This window comes from Manacus candei, unplaced genomic scaffold (genome assembly GCF_025592945.1).
Source record: "Manacus candei isolate 608988 ecotype Guabito, Panama unplaced genomic scaffold, ASM2559294v1 h1tg000003l, whole genome shotgun sequence".
NCBI classification, from domain to species: Eukaryota; Metazoa; Chordata; class Aves; order Passeriformes; family Pipridae; genus Manacus; species Manacus candei.
Window position 1 is genome coordinate 3,198,059 of NW_026138051.1, and position 12,838 is coordinate 3,210,896.

Genomic DNA, 12,838 nt, shown 5'->3' on the forward strand with positions numbered 1-12,838 from the left:
TTCCTGCAGTCTGAAACTCTTTGCTACTTGAATCACACAGAATGTCTCTTTGCTGCAGTAATGTTTACATTAAGAAATAAAAAAAAATTACAAAATCAGGTAACATTTTCCTGGCAGTGTGAATGGCATAAATGTACTGCAAGTTCTAAGGCATCTGCTGTAACCTTGGTCACAGCAGACTAGTCAAAGTGTGATCTCTTTTTGAAAAGGCAAAACAATCTTTTTTTTTCAAGGGGAAACTTTAGAGAAAATATACTTCTGAAATCTAGAATTTCCTATTGCTTTTAATCTGGCAACGACTAGGAGAGTTTTGGCTGGTTGGGTTTTTTTTAGTTTCTTCCTTTCCCCTTGAGCTTTCCCTCATATATTAAATAATGTAAATAAAATATATACATTATCTAAAATAATGTAAAGTAATTCCAATAGCTAATTCCATTTGGCTAACTTTCAAAAGAAAAACATTTTACCTCAGACCCAGCATACACAACCCTGCTGCCTTTTAATCCTAATGCAGGCTCATTCTTTAGATGAGGACTGAGTGATCCTTAAACGTGAGAAAGCTGCATCAAGGGGTTTGACAAGGCTCATTAAAGTTCAATTAGTAAATTCGTTTTAACACTAGGCATCCTGTCCCTTTTATTTCCCAAGCACAAGAAATACAATTTTCATCACATACAAGTACATACTTAAAATGTACTATGGAAGTAGATAATCTTCATGTTTAATTCATCTTATATAATAACTGATGTCCATTAAGGGCTCTGATCAGGCATTAGGTAGGACAGCTACACAGTGGGGCATCAGATATGTGTTCCCCAACTGTCCATACTGGGAATTTTACCAAGTGAATTGAAATAAAAATTATTTTCAGAAGATTTTTTTTTCTAAAGAGTTATTCTGTTTTCTGAGCAGTGCAGTCTTGGCACACACTCAAAAAAACTTGACTCATAACCTCTACATTGAGGGATTTTATGGTTCTTTTAGCTACTTTTGTAAGTTTTATTCATTTAACATCATACTATTTCTTCATTTAACAGCAATAATATAATCAGTTGTTGATTCTCAACCATGGGGAATAACCTCCTCTCCCCTGCCCCCAGCATTAAAAAAAAATTTAAATTTTCACTTGGCTGTTTGATTGCAGAATATGAGTGTTGCGAGACTCGTGACGTGGACATTTAAAACATCAGTAAATCCAGAGGTAAAATTCAAGCATTAGGCAGCTCCCATGTGCTGGGGCTCTTAAGGCTGCTCTTAATTCCTTTTGTGCAGCAATGAACCTGCCAAGCATGCGGCGCTTGTTATGCCGTGATGGATGTCTTGTGGAGCCAGTCCTTGTCCCCAGTGCCTGCCCTTTCCCTTCCTCTGTTTCCTCTGCAGTGCTGCTTATCTGTGAGACATGGTGCAGCCTTCTGAAGTGGTGCAAAACCTTTAAATAAACACGGTATTTTTGGCTCAATGCAGGCGCGGGGACTGGCGTGACCGCTTTCTAAAGTGCTGGCTTGTGGCTGTTCAAACCCTGCCTTTGAGGGGCCTGTTCTGCAGAGTGGACAGTGCATGCCTGTAAAACTATTCATTACAAAGTGATTGGGAAAAGTAAATGAGTTCTGCAATGCTTCTTCTATTGCATTTATCACATTTACACGCAATTGAGGTAAAAGGATTTTGGGCATCATAAAACATAGAAAACCAATCATATTAAGGGTAATGCACATGTCAGGGAAAGAGATGCCCTTTGTGCTGTCCCTGCAAGTCTTGGCTGTGATCAGTTTAGGAGAGTTTTTAACTCCCAAATTGGTGATGTTCAAAACTCTGCTGGTGGTTGCAGCTGCCCAGTTCTTAGTCCTGTGGCACAGGTCATTAAGGACTGCAGCACTTTGGCTGCCCCACAAGACATGTATTTCCAAGGGTTTTGAGTATCATTTGCTGGTACTGACCTTGCAGGAACAGAATTTTCCAGAAGAAACTCAAATATTAAGTCTTCCTAATTTTCACTGTACATCACTTTGGAATGCTGCATTAAAGGGGAAAACTCCCTTAAGATATTTATTTCCCAACTATAATTACAAAAATAATGTTCTCATCTAAAAAAAAATTAAAATACTAATAAATAGGAAAATCCACAGAGAACCCCTTAACATCTAAAACCAAGCCAGCCCAGTGACTCAGGTGTTATTAATTGTTATTGCTTAATGTTCTTAAAGAACCTTCCCTGAGTCTTTCTTGAGAGACCAATAGCTAATCTAAATAAACTGCACTTTTCCCATCCTAGGTAGGCTAGGTCTTAAAGGTGACAGTGCAAAGTGTAGCCTCACTGTTGTTAAATATCAAATAAGCTTTTTGTGAAGGCAGTGGCTGTAACAGAGACCCTGGTTTGTGTTTCTTCCCCTCACTGTGAGCACTCAGCCAATTATTTTGGTGAGTCCCACCCGAAGGGGCAGAAATAAGCACACCCCTTGTAGTAGGGATGGCTCAGTAACTTTTAGATGGTGATGAAATTTATACTTGTGACTCTGAACTCTGGGTTAAGCACACTTGATCATTCCTAAACAGTTGTCTTTAACTTTGACCCAAATGTTTCCTGCTGATAGAAATGCCACTTCCTTCATGTTGCATATATTCAGAATCAGTACCTTATATGATGTCTACAGCTTGGCCAGTGCGTGTCATTCTGTGAAGACAGCAACCTAACACAGAATTCATTCCTCCCAGTGATACTTTTTGGAGGACCAGCTCTCTTTTTGCTGCCTGTACTGCTGTCACCCAGGATTAAAAGCTGTAGGTACCCCTGGGCTGAAGTGTGAGCTTTCAGTGACTTGGAGAAGGACTGCATAGATGCATCAGAACAGCGTGGGCAATGACTTCTGGGAAGATCATGAAAAACTAAAGTCTGGCTGATGGAGCCCAGTTCCTCTCCCTTCCCCTTTGGCAGTCCTTCATGGTAACACAAAGTAAGTACAAAGCCTGGTGCTGAGACAAAACACCGGTGATTTGTGCTTGCTCTAAGTCTTCCTAAAGGCAAGAGGGATCTTTCAGAGCTTCCCTGAATTAATTCCTGTTCAAACTAAAGTCAAAGTTTAAGCCAGACCTTGCAGGACTGCAGCTGCCTGCCCCATGGCCATGGCACCAGGGAGCTGAGCTCTGAGACCATCTTTGTCACAGGGTATGGGTTCAGCTGGGCACGGGGGTGAGCCTGCCAGTGGATGTGTGGGGTTTTCAGCCTGCTCAGCCCTGAGCAGGGGCAGTGCTCTGCTGGGTGGGATGACATCTGGTATGGGGATGAAATTTGCTGAGCATCTGGACCCTCCTGGGACCAGCAGGGGTTACGTTTGTGATGCTGAGTAAAACTGGCATATCAAAATCTCCAGCACAAATAGCACACAGAGAGTTTTCCCACTTTGGCAAGCGGGTCAGTGGGATCCAGTGAAAAACAGAGACTGAAGGAGTGGGTGTTTGAGCCTTGTGATGAGCTGAGATGATGTACTTGACATCCTGCTCAGCCTGGGTGCTCTCTCCTATTTTGGATAAGACCCCTTTGCTCCTGTGAACTGGTTGTGTGGGGGTGCTGGAATATATTTCCTGCCCCATCTGCTTTGGTGCTGTTGAGCATCAAGTTTTTGAAGCTGACCTGTGCTCGTTCTCGTTGATGGCAACCTTCAGATCAGTTCCATCTCCAGGGGATGGGAGGTCTTGGGTGTGGGGGCCTTGTTGGTGGTTTTGTGTGTTTGTTTGGGGATTTTTGTCTTTTTAACTTAAACCTGGTGTGTCTATTTGAAATCAAAACATTTGAAATATACCCCTTCAGAATTAAAATGACCTTGCATAATTTCTATATTAAGATTTAAACCCATCATAATATCTTAAATTTACATAAACCAAATATTTAAACGTAAGATGTTTCCTATTAACATGCAAAGAAAGCTACAACTCTGGAAATTCTCTGGCTAAACACATGAATTACACTTAATTGCAAACCATTTTAGTTCAGAAGAGCAACAGCTATCATCAATCCTTTCTTAGGCAAAGGTGTAGCTGAGGTGAGGTCTCTTTTAAGTCTTTTGATCGTATTATGATTAGTCACAATTGGCTCAAATCACTAATTATGGAGATAATTTTCTTTGTGTGATGACTCTTGTTTAAATGCAAATCATGCTCGAAAGTTTCTTTTGTAGCCAGTGCACCTATTAAAATACTTTTTTCTGCATTGTGAATTGAATTCCAGTTCTGATTCAAAAGCAGTTTGACACAAATGGGAGGTAAAATTAATCATCTAAACAATAAGAAATGCAAAAAAAATAGGAAAGAGTATGGTTGTTAACGTGGTGTTGCATTAGCATACAGACATTTGAAGTTACTGAATGCTACAACTGGTGGTAACTGTTACCAGGCAATCAGAATCAGTCTTTTTATTTGGGGAAAGATTAACAGGTAACTAGGATTATACAACAGGGTTAACAACAGCACCTTAAATGGAAATGTTTTGGCTGCAGTCAGTGGCTCCCAGGTCAAACTCCTATTTAGATCATTCCTCTAGTTTGCACAGTGTTCCTTCTGATGTTTTCTGCTCTTTCAATGCCCAAGTTGGGTTTCAGATGCATTGTTTTGGAGGTGAAGTGGGGACCTGACATTGCTGTCACCCACCCTGGCTCCAGAGCTGCAGGTCCCCTTCCCTCTTACCACCCCAGTCCCAGGGCTGGGGGTGGTGTGTGGTTCATGGGCTGAGTATCTGGTCTAGGAGAAGGGAGAAGAGAATTCCAGCAGTGCACCAATGCAAATAGCTTTGTCACCAGTGGATTTGGCTTCATCTTTTTAAAGGACAAGTTTTTGATGTATTACAGAAAAGGATCTAGGCTAAGGATGCTTGGGCCACTTCTCTGTTGGCCTCAGGGCAGGGCAGAAGACATCTCCTGACCTTATAAAATGTGGGCAGTCCAGCTGAGCATCAGTGCTGAAGAAGGGATGTCTTCTGCTCTGAGTCAGTACAGGAAAGGAACTGTTGTCTCCTGTTGTTTAAGAAATCCACTCCCTTCCTTATGCAAAGCATATGGCAACAGTAACAGAAAGCATCAGCAACCTTCCTCTCATTTGGGGTGGAACTGCTTGACTGCACTAAAATTATGACAAGTGATACATTGGATATAAAGCAGGAACACTAATTGGAGATGATGTCAGAGGAGAGGTGTCTGAGGGACAGAGGGAAAGGTGATGCTGGCATATGTCTCATTCTCTGTGCAAAGGACTGCAGGAAAAAGGAGAATGACAGAGGGCAAAGCTGAAGCCATGCAGAACTGCTGTGGGTTTAATGTGTTTGCTGTACCCTACCTTGGTGGCAGAGAACTTCCCACTTTGCACCCTGTGCCAAACTTCCACGGGATGAAATTTCCAGTGTGGCTGCAAAAATTATTGTCAGATTTTTCTGTCTGAAAAAAAAAAAAAAAGCTTAATTGTGCAGTCTTTGCTTTGCTCTGTTCTATTTTCTTTCCTAAAAGTGTTCTAAAATACCTATATATCCAAAATTGCCTATACTGACTCTTTAGTGGGGAAACAGCAATGTGCTCATACCCTGGGGATCCTGGATGTCACCAGCTGAATTGGTAGAAAAGATTGAAGTTAGATGGATGGCAGCTTGAAAATTGGTCTGTGCTACTCTGACTTGCTTAGTGTCCACTGGAGAAAATGCAGTTTTGTGTCAAAATTGTGCTCTTTCTCATCAAAAGATCAAAATGAGAGTTAATCTCCTGCCCTCTTGTGATTGTGTGGGTGTGAATTGCTCTTCTGTGGGATGTTGGGTTGGGGTTTTGTGGTGGGTTTATTTCTAATGCCTGTTGGTTATGAACTAGAGGTTTTAAATCAGGCCTCCAGAGATACACAGCTGTCTTCTTACTGTCTTCTTACATGCTATGAAGCCATTCAAAGGAAAACTGACAGCTGTTTTCTACAAAATACTGATTTTTCTTTGCTTTAGTTGGTAACATTCAGTACTACCAGAACTGGGTTTAAATATTCTTTCCTTCTGTATTTTGGGAGTTCTATTGGCTGCTTCCCAGTTCCATCCTAGTTCTGGGGTAAGGGACAGACATAGCCTGTCCCCCCCACCTCTGACTCTTTCTCTTAAACCAACGTGCAGAGAAAAAGGTGCCTGATACAATGTCTGTGTGGTGGCCAAAATGCAATTAGTCTATGCAGGTATACTTTCAAAGGTTAGAAGAAACACTTTTAGTTGTTTGTGAACTATGAGAGAAAAAGACTTACAATTGACTGTGAGATTTATAATCTTTGCAGTTCATTCTTTTCTGGTTTCTTCTGTAACCACTTCATTGTCCCCATTTCTATCCAACACTCAGTTACATTGGTTCACTGACTATTGTTAAACAATCACAATCTATTTTAATTGCTGGTTTTCTGAAATACCTGTAACGATTTTGTTCTCAGTCCTGGACTTTAGACATCTAATTTGTTGCTATCCAGCATCTTGCACCTTTTAGGTGTTTTTTCCTTCTCGGCTGTGTTGTGATGGTGGATTTTTTCCCGTGTTGCTGTAGGGTCAGAAGTGCTGAGAAGGCTCTTCCTTCCTGCAGAGGAAGCTGGCACATGATTTTGCCATCTCCAGCTCTCAGTGCCCTTGGGAGAAGCCCAGTTCAGTATCCATGAACGTTCCTGCCTCCTTCACTCACACACAGTTTGGGGAGGGTGCTCTGAAATGGTCATCCTTGGCACGGGTTCCCTGTGCTGGGAACATGCTCTGAGGTAGATGGGATACCCTTTGGTCTTCTTGCATTTATTTAGTACCAGGGCAGCCCACGGGTATGATTCAGATATTGTAACCCTCATGCAAGGTATAAATATTTGTCTTAAATGGGATTGTAACTTGCTTGTTTTAAAAGAGTAGTGTGAAATCAGCATAGGTGGCTTTTCTTCCACAGAAGTCTCTGTGAGGTTTCTTCATCACACCCAGAAGAAATCCAGTGGGCTCAGAGTTTTGTCTGTGGAAGGGAGTCCTGAAGAAACTGGAACTAAAATAGATATTAAAAAAAAAGAAAAATAAACGAAAAAAAAGAGTAAAACATTCTTCTGTGTGTGTCACAGTAGTTAAAAATTGAGTTATCAAAATTTTTGTAGTTTTTTTTTGTTTTTTGAAATATTATTATGAGTAGTTGTGTAGCAGCATCAACTACAGTGCTAAACTCAGACTGCAACACACTGAAAAATATGTGAATAATGGCACAGAATGTTAAATGCCCTAACATTATCCTGCTACCACACCAGCTTTAAACATTTACACTTTTCAGAGGAACAGCAACTTAATTCTTAATTAAAATCACTGAGCAAATGCAGATTATATTTAATTTAAATATTTATAGAATTTGTTTAAGCTTTCAAAATAGATTAGACGTCAGACAGCAAAACTGCTAACATCTGAATGATAATTTTACTTCTGAGCCCAATTAAGAAACTAGTCAGGAGCACAGCTAATAAATAGCCACGTTTGAGGAAATACTTCAACAGTGTTGTATGTACAGAAGGCCTTTAAAAATTAGTCCTCTAAAGCAAAAGGGATATTTAGAAAAATTTTGCTGCATCTGATAGTATCTTAAAATCTTGCATTGTCTCTTTGCTTTCTGGGAGTTGCAGTTCTTCCTGTTACCCTAAGTACAACTGCATAAAGTATACAGTGAACCAAAGACAGATCAAAACACACCAACGTGCCAATCCACTTGATTTTTGTGATGCTAAACATGTTAAATTGAAGCACATGTTTATTCCAGTTGATTTTAGTTAGTCAACACATATAAAGTTAAGCATGCAGGTCAATGTTTCTAGAGTAGAAGTACAAACGTCGTATAAAGAAGATTTTTACAATTTTAAGGATATTTCTCTCAGTAAAAAAGTTATTTGCATTAAAATATTCCTCCCCATCAGTATGTCTTTGGTAACCCAGTATATCCTTTGGCACAGCATTTTCTCAAATGTGGCTCAACCACAGTCCCAGACTGCCGAGGCTTTTTCAGGGACCAGTTCAAATTCCTGAGTTCTCATTCCTGTTCTCCCCTAAGCCAGTTTTCTTCCTGTTTGTTTTTTTTTTTTTTTCATTTTCAGAAACACCTTCCCTATTGCGTTTATCTGTCACATGCCTAAAAGTGATCATATCCTACAAGCTTTAGGAGGATTTAATGTAACTTGTAGGCTTAACTCTGCAAAAATGTTCATGTTGCCCAAATAACCTGATATCTGTGAAATCTTTCAGGACTGAGTTTGAACCTTCTGGAAATCTGTCTGGCAGTCTCATATTTTTCAGTGTGGCAACAAGTGCTCCTGAGATTAAAAGGCTTTTTATGTCTTTCATAGAGATGTTACAGCAGTACTTCTTAACTTACCTTACAGTCTTGGTTTTTACTCTGTATTATGAAGTCTGTAAGAGCTGCAAGATCTTTTCTGATTTTCCTTTATAGTGCTACTAAACATTATGTGAATTGTTTTAGATTGTGTTTCCTGTCTATTTGTACACTGCTGTTTAGGCTGGAATATAGCATGTGTTTAATTTTTCCTTGGCCTCATTACATTTCATTCCCTGCTTCAGTGCATCATCTGTCTCGTTAGTCCATAAATCTGATCTATTCTAATCACTGTAAATTCTCTGTTTCCCCTAGCTGTGTGTCACCAGCAACACTAGTCGCTTTGGAAATTGCTTTCCTGAAAGGTCATTTTACAAAGGATAGAGGAGGAGGCATTGTGCAGTGCTGGTGCACAAGGCTGGGGGTTGTCACTTGTCTCAGGCTCAGAGCTGCTGCTGCAGGAATGCCAATGAACATGCCTGTGAACTCCTCTGTCACATGCTGAGATGGTCACCAAGGGGAGCACCTTGGGCCTCAAACAACCAGCATGGGGAAGTCTTCATTTGGGCTTGTGATCACTATGCAGTATAAATATGGTGGGGTGGCCTGGTAATGCACAAGTTACCAGTTCAGTGTCACTTTTGCTGGAAAATGGACTTTTTTAAAGATAGAGGTTTTGTGGTACGTAGAAATAGGCAGTGATGCAAAGCCAAGAACATGCAATGGGTGTTCCATCACGGGATCCTCTTATACAAAAACACACTGTGCAAGTCACCTGTGCCTCCTGCTTGGCTTTCTCTCCTCTTCCAAGAGCACTGATGGGCTGATATTGATATGACAGTAGGTCTGTGGGTTAGCTGAGATCAGTTACAGTCGGTAATTTTCCTCCAATTTTCATGCTTAGAGGTGTCAGTGCCTCCACTATGCTCTTGTTTCTGTGCTGATTGTGCCTTGGGGCTGGTTTGGTGGTGCAGACATTGTGCTGCAGCCAACAAGCATCTGCTCACGGCCTTCCTTTTTCTGCTGCTTCCCCCACTCACTTAGCACTTCTGCACTGTGTTAGGTATCCACAGGAAACTGTTGGGCAGAGATTTCCATCTTCCCTGGATGCCTGTACAGCCTCGGCATTGAGGCTTGCCTGGTGCTGCTCTGGGTCTCTGTGGGTGTGTAGGGTGCACTGTGGAGTTTTGTCATTCTATTTTTCTTAGGCTGTGCAGCAGAGAGGTTTTGGAGCAAGAGCTGCTCAGTTCCTCAAACTACCATGTTTTTCCCTGGCCTGGGCTCCCATGCTGGACTGGCTCCCCTTGCCAGTCACGTTGTGGTCCATGATATGGGTATTTGCTCATGGCTACAATTCACTCTTGCAAAAGGGTGTTGTCCCCTGTCTTGGATAAGTGAGTTTAAGATTCATGAATGAAAAGAACAGGATGAAAGTTAAATGCTTTCCTGAATCCCTTCATTCTGTTTTTTACCTCTTTCTGATATTTAGCTTAAACGGGAGAGTAAATGGGAATGGAAACATGCCAGTTTTGGTTGGATTACTGAAGGGCAGTTTCCACAGCCATGTGACACTACTACATCAAAATTCTATGACACTATTTCATAGTGGTTTTAATTAATCAATTTAATTTAATTTTGCGAGGTTTAGTAGGTTTTTAATGACCTTTTGAATTTGTTTCTGTTTGTGGGTTATTGCTTGCTTTTCTAGCCCAGGGGTGCTGCATGTGTCATGCTATATTAGCTTTGATAGTCCACTGGTGATGGCAGAGGGTATAAATTCTCCCTGTTGCACAGAAATATGCCCCTCCCTTCTGCTAATTTGTCAGATATGCTACTTTAATTAACAAACTTAATGCTTAGGGGTCTGATTGCTGAAAAGCTTTGGTGACATATTAAAGCTTCCTGGCTGGAGCTGCTTTGTTGTGTTTGCAGAAGAACCATTCTAACCACTGCAAGTTTGCATTAGTGGAACCCAGAGAAGAAATTCAGCTATGAAGCAGATTAAATAAAGAAGTAGAGTGGAGGAGAGTGGTGTGAGTTCTTGCTGATGCTTGTGTGATAAAAGCTGCTTGCATCTGAAGATGTCAATTATGGGCAATTTTTCCTTGGTGTTGTGAGGTTTGAATTACTCAGAATGAGGTTTAATGATAAAATACTAACAGTAGAACAAGTTCTGAGTGAGCCACAGCTAACCAAACCTTCTGACTAATAGGATCTTATCTAATGGACTATTCTAATGAAGGTGTTTCAGACATACTGTGTAAAAGCCACAGATGTTTAAATTTGAAGGATAAACGTTGTTCTTCATTCATCTCTCTCTCTCCATTTCTTTCTCCTCCCCAAAGGTCTCTTCATGTGTGAGTCTCGTCCCCACTGAGCAGTTCAGCTTGCTGCCACCCACCAATGTGGAGTGCTTTGAGAAGAGCCCACTGAAGGTCTGATAGGAGGTCCCTGAGTCACAGACCCGGCAAACCTGACCAGCTCCTCACCATACACTGGTCTCAAATCATCTTTGGAGCAGCTACCAGAGGGGCTGAACTTCGCTGTTTCCTGCTGTGCTGCCTGGAACCTTTTCCACGTTAACAAAGGCTGATGGAAACCTGTATCTAGGGGGTTCTATGTGAGATACTCTCCCTGCTCCCCTGTGGCCTCTCCCTGTGCCAGTCCCTGCCGACGGCGCCGCGTCACCGCGCACCAGATGTGCAGGCGGCTGCCAAGAGCTCCCCTCCCTGAGCACAGGCGCTCTCTGTCACGGAAAAAGTAAGTGTTGGTCAGTAAATGCTGGGTAAATGTGTGACTTTGTGTTCAGGTAAAGACAGTGCTGCTCCTCGGGGGCGGGAAGGGCAGGGCAGTCAAGAAATCTGGCAGTGCCTGGATTGGGAAAGCGCCAGTGCCAGCCCACTGAGAGCTGCCTCCCAGGTGAGGTGAGATGTGGTGAATCCAAGATTACCTTTAGAAAGGTTTATTTGGCTTAAAATGCTTTGTTAGCAAATACTGCTTCTGACTTCTTCTAACTTTTAACTAGCCTCAGTTCACCTGTCTTTATTTTAAATTCAATGGTACTTCACCCAAAGTGTTCTCATCAGCCAAGCCACTACACAGAGTAGTTTAGTGTTCATCTGTCTCATTTCTTTACTGTCCAAGATGAATCTCAGGGGACTAAAGCTCTGGACCAAGTAGCTTCAGGCAATTCATCTGGAAAACAGAGCCACTTAGACTTTTGTAAAGAAAATAATTTAGTAATCAGTGTAAGAGACCTGTCTCTAAGCCAACTCATTTGGAAAAATTGCCAGTGTAGTAACTACAAACATTTTATGACAATAATATTGATGATGTCTTTCCATTATTGCCAGAATTTCTTTTTCCATGCAACTACAGGACCGAACTGGCTTTGCATCATCTTCCATATTCCTGCATTAGAAATGCTTTGTAATTTGAGATTGATGCTGCAGAGCTGGACATTGAACAGAGACATTTTCCTGAGCATTTCCCTACTGACCAATGCAGATGAAATCCTTGGGAAGTGAGGAAACCATTGCTGCCATGCTGCTGGCAGATGTGCCAATTCAGTGCATTCTCACCCAAACACTGAGGTTTCTCAATTTCTTGTACAATATCAGTAGGCCAATGTTCCTGCGCATTTTGCTAATTGGATATGTATACTGACTCTTAAAACTTTTATCTAATCTCAGAGTTCAGGCTCTTATCTTACAGTTTTTCCTAATTTTTTTTTTTTTTTTTTGCAAATGAGAAAACACTTACTTGTGTTCATGAACACATTTAACAGTGCAGTTTCTGTGCCTTCCAACCAACAAGGTCCCATCCCACAGTGCTGGATATCACCCAGATGCAAATGATACCTTTCCTTTTTGAAAATTTCTCTGGCAAACATAAAATTCGAAGTGAAATACTGCATGAAACAAAGTGAAGGATAGACTAGTCTATAGTTATAATGTTAATGCAAGGTTTTGGTTGCATGATTTTTAGCTTTGCTTTTGTTTTGATTTATCTATTGATGCCTTAAGCCCCTAATGGTTTTTTATTTTTCTAATATTTGTAAGACTTGTAAGAATTGTAGGTTTTAAAAAGCAGAAACCCCTTTGTCCCTTGTTCCTTGGTTTATCATATTTTGAAAGTATAAATGTTAGGGTAAGAACAAAGTTCCTGTACCTGTATTAGTGAGATACTCATTGCTCTCCAGCAACAGTTACATGGTATTTAGGGTAAACTTTTGCAGGGGTTTACTCTCCTGACTTTTTTGCTTTGGGCTATGTGGAAAAGATGTGGGGCAAAAGCTTCCCACAAAGTGGGAGCAGGGGAACATGTAACATGGGCTCTACCATTTCAAGCTCAGGGAATCTCCAGGCACCACTTTTCCCTGTAGTTCACAGCAAGGCAGGCCAGGCTCAGCACACGTATCAAATCTACTGTTTTGCCAGCTTGGTTTCATGTGGTAAAGGTTACTGCCTAGTTAAATTAAACACACAGAAAAATACAAGAAGGAG

The 12,838-nt window shown here is 41.2% G+C and overlaps 1 protein-coding gene across 8 annotated transcripts in view; it reads left to right on the forward strand.

Annotated features, from left to right (window-relative positions):
• Positions 1–12,838, forward strand: part of HTR2C (5-hydroxytryptamine receptor 2C) — a 210,438-nt gene that overhangs the window by 127,953 nt on the left and 69,647 nt on the right. For 6 of the 8 annotated variants that reach the window (XM_051792387.1, XM_051792359.1, XM_051792349.1 and 3 more), the window contains one exon: positions 10,679–11,093. The exons of 1 other annotated variant lie outside the window; for it this stretch is intronic. The gene's annotated coding sequence lies outside the window, so the exon portion shown is untranslated. Of the gene's footprint in view, positions 1–10,678; positions 11,094–12,838 lie in introns of those variants that run through there. One more of the 8 variants, XM_051792369.1, reaches the window with a different exon arrangement.